Here is a 21,268-nt window from a genome sequence, read left to right as displayed (position 1 = left end):
GTGGTCAAGATCAACAGTTTGTTGAGCTCATCAGTGACACCTTGAACTTTTCATAAAGAAAATGGGTATTGCACCGGGAGGGTTCGGCCGCGGCCGCCGCGCCGGGTCCTGCTTAATATTCAATGATCTCGCTCGCGCCTCCCCCTCCTCCCCTCGCAGAAATTCCACCGAGTCCGTTACTGGGCTCAGACTTTTAAGTTAATTTACTGCCCTCCCCCCAACCTTGGCTAGTAACCAGCGCCTTTAGGGCTAGCTTCCCCCCCAGCTCCCGCCTGAAAATGACATTTCGCCGGCGTCTCCGGAGGGGGCTGAATTTCACTTTGTAACTTTCTGCGGAACCCGAGCCCGGGTGGCAGCTCGGGTGGTGGTATCGTATGCAAATACGCATGCTGACGTTACAGATCATGTGGGTTTTGGCGTAGATTCCCCACTGATCGAGACATTTTTTTCCCCTTTTTTTTTTTCCTTCTTTTTTTTTTTCTTTTTTTTTTTTTCTTTCTTTCTAAAAATTTTGGCCACTGTTCTCCGAACGGGGGCTTCTTCTGTCTGTCTGTCTGGCAGGCTGGCTTTCCCCCTCTTTCCCACGGAGCCCGAGCCGGGCGCCCGGTGGGGAGTGGGGAGTAGGTGGGGGGAGCCAGCAGAGTTCCATTTTGGAACGGCCGTGCCGCGTCTCCGCGTTCCCAGCCCGGGTCTCCGCGTTCCCAGCCCCGGCGCAGGTAAGAAACTTCGCCCCGGCGCGGAGCACCCCCCGCCCGGCGCCGCCGGCCCCAAGCCCCGCACGCCGGGCACCGGCCACTCCAGCCCAACTTTCCCACCGCTGCCGCAGCCGCCGCCGCCGCCGCGGCTCCCGAAAATGTGTTGTTAATGGGACTTGGCCGGGTTTGCGATTGGAAGGGGGGGGGCGGGAGGGAGGGTGCAGGCTCTTTTTGCGGGTAGGAGGAGATCAGAGGATCCAGAGGTGGGGGAGATTTTTTTTAAAGAGTTTTGATTACAAGTTTGGATCAATGGGAGGCAGACCGAGGAGGAGGAGGAGGAGGAAAAACATGTCTACGTTTCCCTATGTCGACATAAGCCACAAAAAAATATGGCGTCCGCTTTCGACAGGGCGTTACGTAGACCCGACTCTGTTTTTATTTATTTATTTCGTGGCCGGCTCCCTCCCTCCTCGGCCAAACTGCGGCGCTTTGTGCGAACGGGGCCGGTCCCGCGGGGACTCCACCGGGACGTGGCCCCGGCTCCGCGGGGTCTGGCAGGCGGGGGCCTGCGTGTGTGTGCTCCCCTCCCTCCCCCGCTCTCCCCTCTTCTCCCCTCTCCCGGTGACGATTCGCCGTAATGTGGTGGCAGGAAGCATGACGCCGTGGGTTGAGGCTGCCTCTCCTCTCCGCGCTCCTGCTGGCTGCAGGCGCGCGGCGCGGGCGGGCGGGCGGCCGAGCTACCTGCCGGGGGCCGGGCCGGAGTGCGGCGCTGTCCCCACGCCCCGCTCAGGTGCCGGGGAGCCCGCGTGGGGAGGGGCGGCGGGGGACCCTGGGGACCCCCGGGCCCGGCTGCCCGCGGCCCGCCTCTGCCCGCCCAAGCCCACGATCGCCCCCCGGAACGGCAGCTGGCGCTTTTCGTCTGCCCCACGAGAGGTTCATCTTTGTTGGTGTTGCGGCTCCTTTGTGGCGTCCCCAGGACTTGGTATCTTCGCCTTTGCAAACTTGCCCCTTTCCCAGCCGCTCTGCAGGAGGCTGGGAGAGGAGTGGAAAGTTGGAAACCAGTGAGCATCACAGCACGGTCCCCTCGGCCTCGTCGCTGTGCGGAGCTCGGGAGGCGGCGGCGGAGGACCGGGAGCAGAAGGGTGGTGTGTTAGGCTGCGGAGAAAACTTGCCGGGAAGCCGAGTTGTGATTTGCTCAGGCTTCCACCTGATGGATCGGCTTCAAAGCCAGTGGGGTCTCTCTGCCTTCAGCTATTGCCGAGATGGCCTTTTGTTTGTCTGGGAGGTGGGGGAGGAGGAAGGTGAGGAAATAATGACTTTCCCTGGACCCCTCCCCTTTGAAAGTGTCGCTGCCCAGCTTGGGCCCCAGGGATCACCAAGTCTCTTCAGGCCCTAGAGTTCTGCCCTACCTGCTCCCTGATGATCGCCTTCTGTCTCCAAGTTAGCAGCTCCCCAAGTCTGAGGCAGGCCCAGTTGGGCAGGATTTGGGGATCAGGCATCCCTCCCCTTCATCCCTTGGGTCACTCAGGCCTCCCACAGTTACCCTCTTAAAACACACACATACACACACACACACTCACACACACACTCTCACTCCTTTATGTAGAGCAGAAATTAATGCCTGTTGAAGTGAAGAGAGTAAGGTTCAGAGAGCTCTTCAAGATTTCCGTCAAAAGGGGATTTTCTATTTATGAGGGCAGTTAGTTAAAGAACTTGAGTCCCGGGGCAGTAATGTCAAAAAGCATTTAGATGACAACCAAGTGGAATAAATATCTTGTAAAATGGCATGTTTAATGGTAAAAATAGATGAATGGAGCCGTCAAGTGCTTGAATGGGACTAACATAACGGTTTAAGTTTAAAGGGAAAGTTATATAAAGCTGTATACACATCTTCTTTTAAGGCCAAAGAGGGGAAATCTACAAGCTAGATTGAAATGTGTCACCGACAGTGACTGGATCCGCGATCTGTGGGAATATCATTGCTGTTTAAACACTCTGCTTTGTGATTGTTCTCACGTGCACGCATACCTTCCGGCCAGGTTTGGTGTCAACTAAGGATCCACTTGAAGTTAATAGCTTTTAAGGGGAAAATTTGGAGGCCAGCGTTCTGGGGTAAATCGGATATATTAGCTAATCCCCGTTTAAAGGAAAAAATCAAAATGCCACAAATGTTCGTTGGCACTCAAGGAAAGTATTCTCCCAATGTAAATGCAGTGTACCTTGACGTGCCAAAAGGCAACCCCACCCCAAGCGTCCCATCCACATCAGGACCATGTGATTCAGTGGGAGGCCATGCATTTGACAAAAAGAATAATGACGGTGTTTGATAACAATTGCTAACACTGTTTCAGTATGCCGGGCATAATGCTATATATTTTACATGCTTTATCATTTAATTCTCACCATAACCCTATGAGATAAATACTATTATTATCCCAAGTTTAGCGTGGAAGAAACTGAAGCTCAGAGAGGTGAAACAAACTTACCCAAAGCCGCTTGGCAAAAATCAAATTCCATGTTTGAAGCCAAGCCTTACAACACTCCACTATAGCAGCTCCCCAGATATGGGACGTTGTAGTTAGAATGAAAAGTAAAGGCAGAAAAGAGGGAAGAGTGACCATGGCCCAGTGGTCCGAACTCAGGAATTTTCCTAGTTTTCATCTCTTAATTCATTTATTTAGCAGCTGTGTGTTGATTTATTTGTTCATTCCGCAACTGTAGGATTCATCACACTAATAAAAGCCTAGAGTCATTAAGCAATTCTATATGCCAGAGACCATTCTAAGTGCTTAGGATTAAACTATTTTGTCTTCGTGACAACCCTGCGGGGTAAAGTACTGTCATCCTCTCCTTTTTATAGATGAGGAAACGGGCACGGAGAGGTTCTCTAACTTGCTCAAGACCAAACAGCTAGCAAGCAGAGTGCCAGACCCCAGAACTTGCACACTCCACGTGTGCAGACAATGCACTGCTCCAGACATTATAGAGGTGCTGCTGAGATAGAACATCTATCTAACCTCGATGCAAAGCACTGCTGCAGACATCATGGACATGTTAGTGAGACCAAGACCCCTTACCCTCTAGGAATTTGAGCAGCCAGCAGGCCAAATAAAGCAGGATGAAATAGGTGCTAGAATTGAGAAAAGTAACTACTGTGGAAGTACAATGAAGGGCGCAGTTCTTGTGTTCTGAGGGACCCATGGAGGATTTTCCAGAGCGGGTAGCATCAGAACTGACCCATGACTGAGGAGGAACAATGTCTGGCGGTGTGTCGGGTACCATTGCACTCACCTGTTAGCAACAGAAATCCTGCCCACCGGTGACTTAACCAGATGGGGGCTTATTTGTGTCAGACAAGAAAGTGGGTGGGACAATGCCTCAGCTGTACCACTGGGGACCCAGGCTCTGTCTTTCTACTCTGCCACCCCTAGAGTATAGGCCTTTGACCCCAGGTCTATCATCTCGTGGTAGGAAGGTGGCTGCTGCAACTCCAGACCTCACATCTGCATTCCAGGAAAGGGGAAGTAGGATGAGGGAGGCACAGAGAGCATTTACCTAGTGTGGCTTTACTGTTACATTTGGAAAGGGACACCCCTCTCAGGGACTTCTGTCCTTAGGTCAACCAGAACTGTGCCACATGGCCACCCAACCCTACCAGGAAGGGGCAATGCCGTGTTTTTAGTTAGGCACATCACTGCCACGAGCAAACTGGGGTTCAGCTCGTAAGGCAGAAGGGGTGAATGGAGAAATGGTTGTTGAGTTGGCAGATAAAGCGTTAGTGGCCTCAGGTGAGAAGAGGAGGTTATTCCTGATGAAGTTAAAACTGCGTCCTGAGAGCTGTGTGTATTCTGGGGAGATGGAGAGGGGGATGCAGGGAAGGTTGTGCAAAGAGATGACGCCACACTTGGGGATGGACGTGGAGGAGGTTGGCTTTTAATCTGTAGGTACTGGGGAGCCATGGCAGGCTTCTGAGGAGGGAGTGTCAGGTGTTTTAGGAAGGTAAGACTGACAGCAATGTGCCTTATGGAGATGAATCAGCTTGGTTCTTATTTGAACTAAAATGAGTCCTGGAAAGTTTCAGACCAGGGGACCAGTTCTGCCTTAGGGCAAAAAGAAGACAGCACACTAAGAAAGTGAGGGAGATTTTCTTTTAGGTCCTGCCAATAGGAATCCAAAATTAACCTGATGTTAGTCAGCTGTTACCAGGAAGTAACTAGCTCTCCTTGTGCAGTAACTCAGTGAGTGGAACTGGATACACTGGGAGGGGTACCAGTTTACTCCCCAGACATGACGCTTGCTTTTTTCCTGACCCTCGGACTCCCCAGGCCCCACCTGCAACTCCACCAGTCATCAGCAGAATAATTTTGGTCGTGACCCTTCAGTTTTGCTTTTAAAGGAGGGGATGCTATCAGAGGTCCTCAGAGGGCCTCCGGTCAGGTTTCCCACACTGGATTCCTCCAGCAAGGACCAACACCCCTGATTCTCTGCTCAATTAATAGCTTTATGATTTGGGGCTATTACATACCTCTTTAAATCTCAGTTTCCTCATCTCTAAAATGGAGATTCTTCCAGCAGCTGCCTCCTGGGTTGTTGTGAAGCTTAAGAAGAGATTTATAAAAGAGCTTAGCACAGTGCCTAACACGTGGCTTATTCTCAGTAGACGTTACCTGTTATCACCATCATCTCCTCCGCCATCATAATCACTGCCACCACCTCTAGGATGTGACTTTCTTGTTTCCTTGAGGTGCCACGTAATTAACATGCATGGATTCTTATCGTAGATTTCGAGACCCCAACTGTCCCCATCTCATTGCAATTCTCCTCCCTCCCCCCCCTCCCCCATACACATATATGCTCATTTGTGGCAAGTCTGAGCAACTACTGACATGGAAATCTCTTCCTGACTATCACAGTGGGACCCTGGTGCAGTGTTCAGGTACTGTAATGTGCTGTGTCATGGTCAAATCCAGACAGCGCAGTTCTGAAAGGATGCTTAACTGCTCACATACCCCTGTGGTAGACAGTAAAGTGGGCATTGTTTTTGGTGTTGACAAGGTAGTTTCATTTGTAGTTGAAAAAAAGAAAGTACTCTGGATTCCCCGCCCCTGCCCTACATCGAACAGGTTGTGATTTTAAGAACATCCACCCCCAATCTGTTTCCTGTTCCTATGCTTGAAGTCATGCACGTAAGAGGGGTTGATTGGCAATGGTGTGTGTGTGTGTGTGTGTGTGTGTGTGTGTGTGTGTGTGTGTGTGTGTGTCTCACACATACGCACATGTAACAAGCCCCCAAGGAGAAAAACAGTCTTGGCAACGGTCCATCACGTTCCACCCAAACTTTAAAATGGAGTCAAAAAAAAGACCAAGAGTTAGTTTTCTTGCTGACACCTCTCCTTACCCCCTGGTGAACAATTTACGTGTTAAAAGCCACAGTTCTGCACACTTTCTTCCTCTTTCTGCCCAGCTCTGGTCCCCTAGTACTAGAAACACTTAGTGGAGATTAAATCTTATTACACAATGTTTCACTGCAACAGTATTTACCACATAAAACCTGCAGTGAATGAAATGCTTGGGCTCCTGATTCATGGGGGATCGATATTAAGGAGCGTGACCCAGGCATTCACTCACTTCGGTTTAAGAGGTTCAGAGTATACTTTAGGGGTGCACAGGCTTGGTTTGGGATGGAAAAATGGGAAACGTATGCTGGGTTCACTTTCCTGGGTTTAAAGCCACTCTGGGTTCACCAGGCAGGGGGAAACCAGCCAAATCCTGGGAACCATTTGCTGTCAAGCTCCAGGCAGGGAGCAGATTCCTGTGTCTCTGGGGCATTGGAGGGTGGCCGAACTGAATTAGCTCTTTCTCTGGGAGGGAATCCTCCCTGTCGGGGGCCCAGAACAGACTCTGTGGGAGAAAGAAGGAGCCTGCTGTCAAGAAGGGTAGAGAGAAAAAGATGAATGAGATTTTCTGGGCTGGTTGGATGCCTGCAGCTGCAGCTTCTGGGCTCCAAAACATCTGCAGAAAACCAAGGAAGGACCAGAATCTACACGGAGGAGGCCGCATGCGCGCATGCATGGGCTGGGCCAACGTGACGGTTTAAATCAGTGTCACAGAAAGCCTCAAGGAAAACACTCCTCAGCGGGGCTGACATTTGTGTCCCCCCGACCGCCATCTCCGCCCCGCCACAGACCCCAGCCTTGTCCACTCTGGCTGATGAGATGGAATGAATACAAATCTCCCTGCACACCCAGACACACCACAAACACAGTGCCGCCATCCTCAGAGAAGCAACAACTTCCAAAAACTGAGCACCTACCTTGTGCCAGGCGCCCTGCTGAACGCTCTCTCTCCACTGTGTCCTTCAGTGTGACCCTGAGGAGCACATTGAGAGCCATGGTGGAGCCCCATTTTAAAGACAGGAGACCAAAGCTCAGAGCGGTCAGGCGCTTGCTCAAGGTCACAAAGAGAAGGTAGCCAAGATTCGAACTCAGATCAGTCTGATTCTAAAGCTGATGCCCTTGGTCATCACCGGGTCTTTCTGAAGTCTTCTGGAGGCTCCACCCCAGCCTGCAACAATATGGAGGGAGAAGGGACACTTTTAGAATGAGCTTCTGGACAGTCTGACGGCTTCTCTGCTAAAGGAGCGTAGGGGTGAGTGCACACAGGCATGCGTGTGTGTGTTTGTGAGTTTAGTCAAAACAGAAGACAGTTCCAGAGCTGTGCCTGTTATCCTTGGCCCCCCAAACCCCAGCCCCAAGACAATTCTCAAGCCTCTATCGGTGTCTCTGCCAGAACATTCTCTAGGGGGCACGGCACCCTCTCCACCCTCTCCTCCCTGGCTCTGGCGAGAAAAGGAATCCCAGTGGGCTGAAAGCTGCAGAGTTGGAGACGGTGGGAGGAGAAGCTGGGCGCTACTTTCAAGATGCTGAACAGCCTTGCCAGCCAATGGGGGAAGGAGGCAGAGGAGCAGGCGTCGGGAGGGTGGAGAATGGCTGCATCGCTGTTTTTATACAATAAAAGAGGATCCTTGTCACTGGGAGCCCTTGAACCGTAGCACGTCTGCCCGTGGTTCTCTCCAGCTGCAGGGCCATTTAGTTAAGTAGCACACAGAAAACTCCTTTCAGCTGACATTACTTTTCCCGCTGTTTTTAAAATATGAGGCTGGGCTGAACTGCTCGAACGAAAAAGCCACCTCAGGCTCCCTTAGCCCCTGTGTGTACCCGGAGCCCCCATGGAACCTCCCTGGCCTGTGCAGGAGGACTTTTAGAAATTATTTTGCTTTGCATTGCACTCTTGTCTTTTTGGAAACAGCACCTGTAAGGTATTTGTACCCAGCCTGGTCAGAGCTGGATGTCACGGCCACATTGTTTAGGGTGGGTGGTGGCCCAGAGGGGGTAAGGAGAGGCCAGAGTGACAGGGGCTGGAGGAGGGGAGATATAGACTGACAGCTAGAAGCTGGAAGAAGAGACTGCCCGCCTGGCCAAGAAAGCGAGGGGAAGGGATGCCGTGGCTCCAGGCAGGAGCGGAGAGGAGCGGGCCTCACCTCACCTGCCCCAACAGAGCGCCAAGATCGCGTTATCCTGCAGAGCGGCCTGGAATTTAATTGATTCTGAGCAGGCAGTGAATTTCTGCCAGAGCCACACAGCTCAGGAGAGCTGGAAGACTTCACATTGTTTCCAAGAGCAAAGGTTCCTGGGCCCACGGAGCCAAAGAGTAGAAACGGTTTGGATCGCTGGTGGGTTAATGGTAGACCCTCCAAAGACGGAGGGCAGGAGTCGACACTGAAATGGGACATGGCCTGACTTCGGCACTTTTAGAAATGGGATTTATGGATCTCCTGGTAGAAAGTCTAATGTCCTCTGGCATCCCCTGAGGGGGACGTTGAGGGGATGGGGATGAGAATAATAGCATTATTATTAATGTTATTAATGGTGCATTAATAGGATCAAGGAGTATTCTAGCAGGAAGAAAGTTGAGGGATCGCCTAATCAAGCTTAGGGGGACTGAGGCTCAGAGGAATAAGGGAATTCGCCCAAGGTTACAGGACCATATGGCAGTGTATGGCTTTCCCTCTAATGTACAATCTAACTCAAGGCCCTCTGTTTCCTTAGGACTCCCCTGACCAGCCAGCTCCATCACAGTACCTTCCCTTCCCCCTTCTTTTTTTCTGTCCAATCAGCAAACACTCACTGAGCACCTGCCAGAGGAAGAAAACAACATCCCTGCTCTCAGGAAGTTCACGGTCATTTGGCACTTAGCAGCAACTGCTTTCTGACATTACAGGCACAAAGCTGAGTGCCTTTTGTGGGTTAGCTTACAGCACTTCTAGGAGCTGTGAGGACTCTGTTATCCCAGTTTAACAGATGTAAAAGCACAGAGTGGGGAAGTCCTTTGTCCAAGGTTTCTGGAAGTCAGGCAATCCTACACCACACCTGATGCTCTTAAGGCACGGGCACATGCAGCCTCTCCTACCCTCTGTGCACCTGCAGCTCCAGCGAGAGGGCTGGGGCCCCTCCCCGACTGATTAGCGCCGAGGGCGGAGTCACCAGCCCGCACTGAGGATAACACGAGGATGGGTGTCCATTCAGGGCCTGACAAAGGGCCTTCTTATGCGTCGGGGGTTTTCCCAATGTACTGAATGTCAACTGTGTGTAGGCTCTACACACCCTTACACCATAGCGCAGGTCATTTGTGTGGCAATCCTGCTAAGCAGATAGTGGGAAGGGCAGAGCCGGAACTCCAACACAGGTCTGTGCAATCCCAAACCGGATCAGTTTTAGCCACATCAGGCAGGCATGCCTCAGCTAGAAGTCGCTGATTGGGGAGTCCTGTGTGGGCCGGGGCAGGTCACTTAGGGACACAGAATCACAGGTGGCAGCCCAGTTTAGTTTCCCAAAGGTCTCCATAAAACTAAAGGAACTATGAGGCACTTTAGGCAACTTTCAGTTGAGCAACAGATACTTATTTGAGCATAATAAGAAGTCCCAAGTGCTGTGTGCCAGGCCCTGTGCATCTCTGTAGCATAGATATTAGCATTAGTCACAATTAAGAAAATAGCTTGAGAAGTAACTTACATACCTTCAAATCCACCCATTTAAAGTGTACAGTTAACTGACTTTTTGTATATTTACAGCGGTATGCATTCATCACCACAGTCTAATTTCAGAACATTTCCATCACCCCAGAAAGAGGTCCTGTGCCCGTTCACTGTCACTCTCCATCCCCATCTCCCACCCTCTCTCCCACAGCCCTCGGCGACCATGGATTAGACTTTCTGTCTTTATATACTCGCCTTTACTGACGTTTCATATGGAAGGAATTGTATAACATGTGGTCTTTCATGTGCTTCTTTCACTTGGCATGTTTTTGATGTTCATCCATGTTATAGCATGCATCAGTACTTCACTGTTTCATGGCTAAGTAATATTCCATCGTATGGCTAGACCACATGTATTAGTGTGCTGGGTCTGCCATAGCCAAATACCACAGACTGGGTGGCTTAAAGAACACACATCTTCTCACAGTTCTGGAGGCTGGAAGTCCAGATTCAACATGTCTGCAGGTTTGATTGCTGTTGAGGTCTCTCTCCTTGGCTTGGAGAAGGCCACCTTCTTACTGTGTCCTCACATGGTCTTTTCTCTGTGTACGTGCCTCCCTGGTGTCTCTTTTTGTGTTCAGTTTCCTCTTCTTGTAAGGACACCAGTCGGATTGGACTAGGGTCCACCCTAACAGCTTCGTTTTAGCTTAATCACCTCTTTAAAGGCCTTGACTCCAGATACAGTCACATTCTGGGGTTAGGGCTTCAACAAAAGAATTTGGGCAGGCCACAATTCATATCATACCACAGTGGTGTCATGGGCTGTTTTGTTTATCCATTGACCTGCTGATGGGCAATTGGGTTGTTTCTACGTCTTAGCGATTGTAATAATGCTGCTGTGAACATTTGTGTGCAATCTCTATGCGGACGTGTGTTTTCATTTCTTAGGTAGATATCTAGGAGTGGAATTGCTGGGTTTTGTGTTTAACTTTTTGAGTAACTGCCAAACTGTTCTCCTGGCTATTTCCATTTTACATTCCCACCAGCAGTGTATGGGGATTCTGATTTCTCCGTATCTTTGCCAACCCTTGGTATTGTCATAAGGTCCATTTTCCAGGTGAGGAAACTGAGGCACTGAGCGGGGAAGGTCAATCACAAGGTTAGAGAGCAGAGGAGCAGGCTTCACACACACACACCAGTTTGACCAGTTCCCTACCCGGGTCCAGGACCGGTTAGCAAATGAGACACCCAGTGTGTGAAATCTAAGACAGTGCTCGCTGTCAAGGTCAGCAAGTGTGGGCTCGGCACCTGAGAGTAAAAGCGCCTCCTTAAATTTCGCATCCTGGGTGCCTAGTTTGCCCCTTACCTCACCCTCGCCCTGGCCCTGCTCCTTGTGTGTAGGGCACTGTGCTCTGTGTTGTGGGGGGGGGTGGCGAGGGTGGGGACAGAAAACCAAGCCACCACCCCTTCCCCGGAGGGGCCCTCAGTCTGGCTGGAGGATTTGTGCATTTGCAACCACACACAGCGAGCCTAGCTGGACCTGCAGAGGCAGAATCCCTGCTCACAGGGTTGCTGTGCGGATTTCAGGGGAACCTGAATACCTGTGGGGAACTGAGCACAGGCAGTGCCTCAGAAGTGCTGACTGGCGCCGTGGTGTGAACGTGTCTCGGACCTGTGTGTCGTGAGGCTGCCTCTGAGTCACGGGAGTTTGAGGAAGGTCCTGATGCTCTGGATCTGTGACTGGGAGCCTCATCCCCACCCCACAGAAGAGCCGTCACCCCGTGACCAAGCAGTGGCCTGAGATGAAGGAAACTGGCCATCCGCGCCCTCCTCAGACCTGCTGAGCCTGTCCTGGGAATGGTGGGTCCGTCCACAGAGCCCAACACTAGCTCTCCTTCAACCCACGGGTGTCCCCGGTCGGGCTGTAGATACTCCAGGTCTGGCTCTGTTACCTCCAAAGCCAGGGTGCAATTCCTGTGCTCCCAGACTGAGAAAAGACCTAATGGATAATACTAGTGGGGGTCAAGGTAAGCCAGGGAAGGAATGGCCTTGGGTCCTTTGTGCTGAATTGACGGTCCCCTGGTTTTCCCCAGCTGGGTGAAGGGGCCCTGTCGGTGGCCTGGGTTGTAACCACCTCAGCATGCTGGTCTTTCAGGGTTGGAGAGGGGTGTACTGATTGATCCTGGTAGGAGATTTGGGGAATCAATTTCAAGATGTCTGGATACAGAAGACGTTTCAGTTACAAAAATGATAGAAATGATGCTCGGCTTGGTCAGAGGCCACGTAGATTCTGCACATGGCTTAAGTGGACCCACCTCTCTTAATAACTGAGGCTCAGTGGTCTTGCCTCGGGGGAAGGCGGCTTGCTGGCAGAACCACAGGACCGAAGGCATTCAGACCTCCCGGCTGGTGCCCTGCCCAGCCCTGTGCACACACCATGCCTGCCACACGCCTGCTGGCACACTGAGCGTGGGCAGTCCGTGCTATAGGGTCACCGTGTGCCTCACCAGTGGTCTCAGGTGTGTTCTGACGCCATGACAAGACCTCAGACTTGCTGGACATGAGGGCTTTGCACTTTAACCCACACACCGCCCCCTCGGCCCCTGCCACCTGAACCCCTAGCTCTGGCTGAATGGTGGCTCAATAAATCATTGTTTAATTGATAAACAGAATCAAATAAAAGAGAATCTGTGTGTGTTGAAATAGGAAGAGGGAGTCATGATGGGCCTGACTACCCAGAAGTGAACAGGAACTCTTCCAGAGTTGATTTTTTGCATCTGTTTTTTTCAATAAGAGGGGGATGGAGGAAGTTATCAGAAGGAATATATGTCGTGGCATCTGTCACCATTCTCTCCCTGCCTCCACGCCACTGACGTGTGGTTCTAAAATACCAAATCTGATCATGCCCAGGAGTCATAAACCCAAATGCTTTTAGGGGCTTTGCAGGTAGCAGAAACAAGTAAAGGGGTCAAGTGTAGGACATTAGGGAGTGGTGGGGAGTGGGTCAAAGGAGAAAGTATATGTCCAGTCTAAAGCACCCAAAATCAAAAAATTTTAAGTGAGCTTTCCTGTCCATTCCAAGGACTGCTGCTTAGTAACTTCTAACCCATAGAATCAAGTCCAGACTCCTGAGCCTGGCATGGTGGCTCTTTGAGAGCCGACCTCTACCTACCAGACGTATTTTGCCACAACCTCTTCCTCTGCTTTGCCATGTGTCCCACACTTCAGCCATTCAAAGCTGACCCCTAAACCCCACATGTGCCATCCTCCTTCCCTTTTCTTTCCTTTTCCACATGTAGATCCTTCTCCCCAGAAGACTCATCCTCCAAACTTAGCAAAATCTATTCATTCCTGCTAGAGAGATACTTGCTCTCCCCTCCGAGAGGCTAGTATGCCATGGAAATAGCCACTTAGAAATCTTAGCACGTGGATTTTGATCTGTTTGCACATCTGTCTCTGTGAAAAACTGTGGACCACCCCTGCGCTCCAAGGGAGACTGTCCTCTTTGTCTTTGTGCTCCCAGCACCCACCCAGGGCTGGCCCACTGAGTAGGTTCAAAATGAGCATCTCTCTAGCGACTGGATGGTTCTACAAATGAGTAAATGATTCTTTCACCAGAGCCTGTTTGGGAGCCTGTGTTCTGGGTCAGCACGAGGTAGTTAAATAGGAGTTGCTGCCGCTGCTGCCCCTGGTGGCTGGTCCCTGCCAGTGCCTGGAAGGACAGTCACTGGACCATTTCGTCACAGGAAGCCGGCAAGGAGGCTTCCGTCCCAGGCTGCCTTTGTCCCAGGGTTGGGGCCTCTGGGCCAAATTCTGCTGATCTGCCTGCCTCCCTGGCTCAGCCCCGCTACCTTGTCTGGACATCTGGCCTCTGTGTGCATCCTGGGTCCACTTCCTCCCTCTGACTTGGCTGTAGCCCCTGTTTCCTTCCAGGAACAACTGGATCCACCTTCCTGTGTGGCACCCAGAGCAATATCACAGGTGGCATTGCAGGATCTTTCTACCAATTCCAATGGTAAATTTTTTTTCTTTTTTTGGCCAAGTCTGAACTTGAGACCAAACTCTAAAGGTGGTAGGAAAGAAGGACACACGTTGATTGAATGCCTGCTGCCTGCCAACCATTGAACCAAGCATATTGTATTCTCTACCTTGTCTTATTTTATTTCATTCCCCCGACAACCCCAGTTGGTAGAAATTTTTATACCCATTCTACATATGAGGAAATTGAGGCTTTATGAAATTAACTGGATTTAAAGGCAGGCCCAAGTGACATCAGAGCCCAAGTACTTGCCACATTGCAGAGCTGGCATGTAAGTTAAAGGTTATTAAGACTCTGTGTTAAGTGCTTTAGTGAGTGGGATACAGAGTTTACTATTTTGATGTAAAAGGTTGCATGGCTAGAATGAGTAACAAAGGCATCTTTTCTCTTTCCCTTAGAAGGTGCTTCCTGGCACTAATACAGCTTCTTATTCTCAAGATACTTGTCCCCTTACAGTTTTGGCACCAAATATTTTTCCTCTGGGGCGGGAAGAAAAACAAAAATACTTGTCACAAGAGAGATGGCCAATTTACTAAACCTTAATCTTACAGGGTCATCTTGCATGCTAGGAAAAATAGTCATTGAGATTTCAATCGTGTGTGTGTGTGTGTGTGTGTGTGTAATAGAGAATAACTGGCCATTCTGTGACAAACATGCATGAACCCTCTGGAACAGGCACTGAATAAGATGTATGAGTAGTCAGCTTTGGCTAAGCTATGATGCAGTGACAAATAAACCCTGATATCCTAGTGGCTTCACCAAGCAAGGATTATTTCTTACTTTCATGAAATTCACTGAAGGACAAGAGCTCTTCAAGGTAGCTATGACTTAGGGATCCAGGCAGGCTAACTTTTTTAAAAATATTTCTTTATTTATTTGGTTGCACCGGGTCTTAGCTGTGGCTCGCGGGCTCCTTTGTTGGGGCATGCGAACTCTTAGTTGCAGCATGCATCCGGGATCTAGTTCCCTGACCAGGGATAGAACCCGGGCCCCTTGCATTGGGAGCACGGAGTCTTATCCACTGCTCCACCAGGAAAGTCCCCAGGCTAAACTTTTTAGCCACGTCATTTCAAAGAATCGGCTTTCAGGCTGCTGAAGAGGAAAACAAAATTAAAGGGTCCCATACACACTCTTGAAACGTGTCACTTCTGCTCACACGACCCAGCCTAATTGCAAGGAGCCTGGAAAAACGTGGCGGAGCACGTGGATGTCTGTCGAGTAGGACATGTCTCTGTATCCAGCCACATCCTGGGCTGACTGACTGTGCTGCTTCTCGGCCTCGCTGAGTCTCAGCGAGTGAAGAGTACCAGTGGCGAAGCCCAGATCTGAACAAAACTTCCTGCCACTTAGTCCAGTGTCACTTTTTGCTCTAAGGACAGTGTCCAACTGTCCTGCCCAGTGGTATGTGGGGAAGTGGTCCCGAGGATCCGAAAGACCATCAAATGTGCAAGTTAATTTTTGGCAGCATGTTTACCTTTCGTACATTTTGTAGAGTACCATTCCAGTTTGGTTCTGCCTTGAGCATCCAGTCTGGCATAGAGGAAATTTAAATTTTATGAGACCTTCATCACTGCCAAGCACGAAAGATGCTGAGCACGGGAGCGACTCTAAGGGCTGGTATTTACCACAAGCAAGTGTGCACGGTGCCAGGCGGAGTCTCAGCACTCGTGGATTAATTTATATACTCCACCCACCTCCCCTCGGGGGCCTGACTGTTCCTTTCCTCCTGAGAGAGGCCTGATTATTTGCATGTAATAAATGAGGAAACTGAGGCTCAGCCAGGTGAAGGAACACAGCTAGGAAGGGGCAGAGCTCGGCTTCCCTGGCAGGTCTAGCTGATTCTAAACCCAACACTTGATTTGTGAGGTTGGGAGTATGTAGGGGATGCAGAAAAGGCCAGGGATTAAATACTAGTGCCATTAAGGTAAGTAGTTGAAAGCTTTTTGTGGATTCAGCTATGCCTATACATTCCGGGGTGGCGGGGGGCGGGGGGGAGGTGTGGCGGGGAGTGTCAGAAGTGTTCTGAGTGTTGGACACTTTGTTGATTCATACAAGAAGTGTTCCACCTCCTACTACAGGCACCCTGCTAAATGCTACAGTGGTGAATAAGATACTGCTTCAGTCTAGATATGTTTATTTCTCTATGGAACTTTCTACATTTTTAAAATGACCTTGCAAAGTAACTTAAGAACCTTGATCCCAGCATCCCGCCCAGGAATGGTCCTGTGTTTGAATCTTAACTCTGAAAACATTGCATGTGGCCCCTGAGCTCTACTCGGAAAATAAGGACCCTCTTCAACCAATGGATCCCGTAATTAACCAGCCAAGCGTTTGTTGGTTATCACCTTTGCATAGTTCCTGTCTTGAACAGTCAGCCAACCAATATTATTGTCAACCTCCAAGATCACCTAGTCCAACCCTCTGAGGTTTCATAGGAGAGGAAACCCAGGCTCTCCCTGGGGCGTGAAAGGCCCAAGGCCCCTCTGCTACTATGAAAGGTTTCAATATCAAAGCTGGCTCCAGGACAACAAACTGCATCAATGGTGCAAAAAGTGCTTCTCTCTCCTCTGCACTTCCATTCGGGAATGTTAAGGATGCAGTGTTTTGGGAATTCCCTGGTGGTCTAGTGGTTAGGGCTCCGCGCTTCCACTGCAGCATGCACAGGTCCTATCCCAGGTTCTATCCCCGGTCAGGGAACTAAAACCCTGCATGACCTGCGGTGCAGCCAAAGAAAAAAAAAGGATACAGTGTTTCACCTCTCTAACCTCTTAACACCTTGCCCATATGCCTTTCCACCAACCCAGAGCGCCCAGGGCAGGAGAGCTGACAAGTCCTTCTCCCCACCCAACTCCTAGGTTTTGGGGGGGAATGGGGAGGTGGTGAAGGCTGCAACCATCCTTCCCTCCATCACAGAAGGTAAAGGACACACACGATGTCAAGTTACTGCAGCCCTGGAAGAAGTGATTTCCCAGGAGAAACAGGGATCCACAGAGCCGTAATTCTAGCAATGGGAACTGGGCTAGAGCCCCGTGCTTTTTGCTTGTGCTTCACTATTTTCTTGTTTGATTTGCAGTATTAGAATTTCATGCCAAGTTCTCTGACCAAGCTAATCATTTCATATTGGGGGGCGGGGGGGGTGCAGGTGGAAGAGATGTAAATCCAAAGAAGTCTATTAAATATCATTTTGGTGAACTTCACATATTGTAGCTGGTTTGGTGCCCAGAATATACTGGTATGAGTTGATTATCTCCGCGAAGTAGAGGCCTTGGTTGTGGTGATGCTGGTCATCCGAGGAGGGGGCAGGCCAGTGCCCAGTCTTTCTGATTATGAGAAACTCTCGGTCTCGATGACCCCGCTGGACCCTGAGGTGTAGTCAGCTTCTTCTTTCCAAGCTTCTGGAAGAGTCCCATCCACCTGCATCCCACCAACCCTCTGCCTTTGCTTGGCACGAATAACAGCAATTGAATTTACTTTGGAGAAAAAGAAAATGCTTTTGCCATTAGGTCCCTTTCATCCCAGCCCCATCCCATCCTGCCCTCTTCCCCTGTCCTGGGTTCACATGGTACTGGTTGCCAGGGTCATGGTGGCCCCCAGCTTTTCTGCTCTGCTAGACACCCACAGAGGAAGCCTGCAACCCTTGGCTTCTGCAAAAACAGTGGGAGGGAGACAGCACAGTGAGCCCCCAAGCTGTTGTGGCCACCCCTTGTGCTCAGTAAATATTTGTGGAATTCCTGAGGCAGGCAGCACCAATGGACCCACAGTGACCCTTATCCAGGAGGCAAGCTGTTGGAGATTTGGCACTCGGTCATTTGTTCTGGCAACTGATGAAACATCTTTGCACCACGTGCTCTCGGTAACCCTAAATGCAGGTTAACAGTGAATGCTTGCGTTAGTCGTGAGAATAGCTAGTGGTCACTTAAGAGCACAGTCTTTTCCCAAGGGGGAGGGGGAATGAAAATCCTATTAAACTCCAGGAGCTAAAGAACAAAGAACGTGTTTTGTTTTGTTTTGTTTTCCTCCTTTCAAAACCATGTGGGAGGTTTGCCTGAAAGACTCATAAAAACAAAACAAAAACCTACAACTGGAAGTTATATCATATGTAGACAGGTGCACGCACACACACAAACAGAGCTAAAACAGCACAGCTGGAAAGTTTAATATTTTTGAGTCTTTTGTTTGCCAATGCAGAGGTATTTGTATCCAACTTTAACAGCAGAAAACATACATTTAGTCTGATGGTTTGTTTTTGTAAGTTCCGTGCTGTAGACCTCCAACTCTGGAAACCAAGGCTTTCAACGAATGAAAAGACTATACGTTTGTGTGGTGTTTGTTGAAAATAACAACACACAGAAAAATTCCTGCTCCTGGGTTTGCAGAGAGGGTGTATTTATTGCAAATTAGCTACTTCATTCTGGCTATCTGGAATAAAACTCTCAGGGCATAGTGGGTAAATTATCATTTTTAGTAAAATAATTACTTAATTAAACGTATTCCTGCAAAGTTCCCATAATGCCCCTTCCTGTGAGATGGAGTTTCGTAAGTTGGGTCTGACAGCTTTCCTCATGAACAGGATTTTGACATGGGGCTTCTATCTGGGGACTCCGGGAACACAGGGGAATGTTTTCAGCTCAGGTGAGAACTCTGTAGACTAAGGAAGCAGAGGTGTTCGTAGTGTCCTCCTAACCCCAGATGCACGTTTGGAGGAAGATGGCTGCCAGTTCTGGGCAATCTCTGTCTTTCCGTTTGGATGAGTCGACGTGGAACTTTTCCACTCTTCTGGAATGTGTCCTGAAAGAAATTCTACACACAGGCGGGGGTCAGGAGGCCTGGGATCTCCCAGCTCGGCCACCCACTGCCTGCTGACTTGGAGGGGCTCATTCGCCCCCTCTCTGGCCTCCGTGTCCCCGCTTGTAAAGTGGCCTCTGTGGCCTCACAGGCTTGGAGCGGCTTTTCCCCCCAGTGGTCTGTTGGTTAGGTCCGCTCTACCCACTCCGGGCTGGCAGGGCTCCTGCAGGTTGGGCTGCTTGTCAGGGACCTGCTGCCACCCAGCTGCCTCAAAGGAGCCTGTTGACTCAGATCTTTCTGGAAGCCTTGTACAAAAGAACTTGACTCTCCAGCGAAATTGCCCACGGAACTGGTATGACGTTTCCTTGGAAAGCCCGCGTGGTGTTGAGCAAGCAGGCTGCTGTGTGCAGCTCCCAAGGCAATGGGCCTGGGACTGATTCACAGGGAAGAAGCGAGAAAGGGAAAGAGAAGGGGCGGCTCGTGGCGGGTGGAGGGGGTCTGGCGGGTTCTCGGGGGCCCATCGCCTGCTGGAGAAGTTAATGGGCCGTCTCGGTGAGGGTGAGGGGGGCAAAGCTGGCCGGGCTGCCCTCCCAGCCCTCGGCCTCTGGAATGCCATGTTTATTTATGGCTCTGTGGATCCCTGTTTCTCTTGGGAAATCACTTCTTCCAGGGCTGCAGGAGGCTGGCAGGATGTCTCCAAAGCAATCTCCCTTCCCCTCCAGTTAGAGCTTTTGGGGACCAGGGGGTGGCAACGGGAGATGCTTCAGGAGAAGAGGACAAAGTGAGCCTGCCGGTGGTGGCGGGACCCTGAGTGCTCAGCCTGGATGAACACCCTCTCCTTCCCCCCTTTCCGGTTCTGAGCCTGGGAAGGGGGTGGGGACTCTGGGCTGTGGGCACTTAAAAGTGAAAGCAGCCAAGCAAAAGCCACCGGATTTCCCTCTCCCTTCCCCCTCCCAGCCCAGCAAACAACCCCCAAATGGCACCCGGAGCAGAGGTGGGCGCGCTCTTAGGTTAGTGGGTGGCGTGAGCCAGACTTGGCGGTTTAACCATCTGGCGTCTTTCTGTGCGGAGCTGTAACGGTGGCTCTGGGCCCACCTCACACTCAGCGCTCCGCGTCACTTGCTCCAGGGACTTGCGCTGGAACTCAGTCTCAGCCCTCCTGTCACCTCCACGGGGAGGCCTTCCCTGGAGTGGTCCCGGCTCCCCGTCCCTCCAGACCAGGATTTCTCCATCTCACCACTGTTGACACTTGGGGAGTCTCTGTCGTGCGGGGCTGCCCTGTGCATCACAGGGTGCCAAGCAGCGCCCCTGGCCTCGACCCACCAGATGCCAGTAGCGCCTTCCCTCCAGTTCCCTCCAAAAACATCTCCAGATGTTGCCAGATGTCTCCATGGGGGCAGAATTGTCCCATCCTTCCCTCCCCCTCTACTGAGAACCACTGGCTAAATCACATCCTCTGTTTTATTTTCATCTCGGCCTTCTTCACTCTCTGAAAGGATCTTACTTTTTTTTCACTTGATCCCTCTGGTGCACAGCCCAGCAGCACAGTATATTCACCTGAGAAGTTTTTTTTAAACCCCACTGCCCAGCCCCACCCCCAAATAATTCAGTTAGAATCTCTGGAGTCTAGGGACGTGCTCATTTTAAAAGCGTCCCAGATTCGTCTGCTGGGCAGCCTGGCTTGAGGATCACTGCTCTCTCCCCACCGGAGGGTGGGCTGCCGCCTGAGGGAGGCCACAGTTGTGTTGTTAGCAAGGGCGTCTGGTGCATAGTGGGACTCAGAACTGAGATGGCACGAATGAACAAATGCTCAGAAAACCCATCGTCAGCGGTGGATGGTTTTGGTAGGGATTCTTTCATTTCTATCATTCATTCAACAAACATTCATGAAGTGCTTGCTCTGTGCCAGGTGAGGTGCTAAATGCAGGGGATGCAAAGTTGAGTACAACGTGACCCCCATCTTTGAGGCGCCTCCAGTCCCCTGGGAGGCACAAATATGCAAAGACACAGGGTTGCCCGTATCATGAGATCATTGCTAGACTGGAGGTCTGTGGACAGCAATTAGAACACAGAATAAGCAGTTCCTTAAAAGACACTAGAGTGGCACCTAGTTTCGCTCCATGAAGTGTTTTACTTACATTTTCACACTTGAATATCATCACAACCGTGCAGTGTAGGTGTGGCCCCCATTTCCCAGCTGAGCAAACTGAGGTGCTACACAACTTCCAGTAGGGGTCACCTGCCTATGTGTGGCCCAGCCTGGACTCAAACCCAGGTCTGCCTCTCTCAAAAGCCCACGTTCTTTCCAGCATACGACGCTGCATCCAGAGCTGAGGCTAGAACACAGGATCCTGAATTCGCTTGTGCACACAACCGGCACGTAAGATCAATCCCACTTCTGCCATTAACCAGCAATTGAGTCTGTGTTTTCTGCCCCTGAAAGCTTACCCCTGAAGACCCTTTATTCTGTGCTCTTTCATTCTGTGAAACCAAGAGTCAGACTGTCTTAGTCTGGGTTGCCCAGAAGCAGACCACAAGACAAAGATCCAAGCGCACGTCGTTTATCTGAGAAGTGAAGGAAACTCTGGTGGGTGAGCCAGGAAGTGAGACGGGGATGAGAAGGTAGCAAGACATGGAGCATTTTCAAGGAAGTTATCACAGTGGGCAACTGGGACTTAATCCCACGGGGACCTCTGGCCACCTGTTGGCTGAGAC

General features: G+C 50.7%; 1 protein-coding gene across 3 annotated transcripts in view; it reads left to right on the top strand.

Annotated features, from left to right (window-relative positions):
- The first annotated feature begins 254 nt into the window (after nt 1-254).
- The window catches only part of ZHX2 (zinc fingers and homeoboxes 2), a 170,685-nt gene continuing 149,671 nt past the window's right edge, over nt 255-21,268 (top strand). For all 3 annotated transcript variants that reach the window (XM_036830650.1, XM_036830646.1, XM_036830647.1), the window contains exon 1: nt 255-716. The gene's annotated coding sequence lies outside the window, so the exon portion shown is untranslated. The remainder of the gene's footprint in view (nt 717-21,268) is intronic.

This window comes from Balaenoptera musculus, chromosome 17, assembly GCF_009873245.2.
Source record: "Balaenoptera musculus isolate JJ_BM4_2016_0621 chromosome 17, mBalMus1.pri.v3, whole genome shotgun sequence".
NCBI lineage: Eukaryota > Metazoa > Chordata > Mammalia > Artiodactyla > Balaenopteridae > Balaenoptera > Balaenoptera musculus.
Note: the sequence above shows the minus strand (reverse complement) of the source record. Positions and strands in the feature narration are given on the sequence as shown.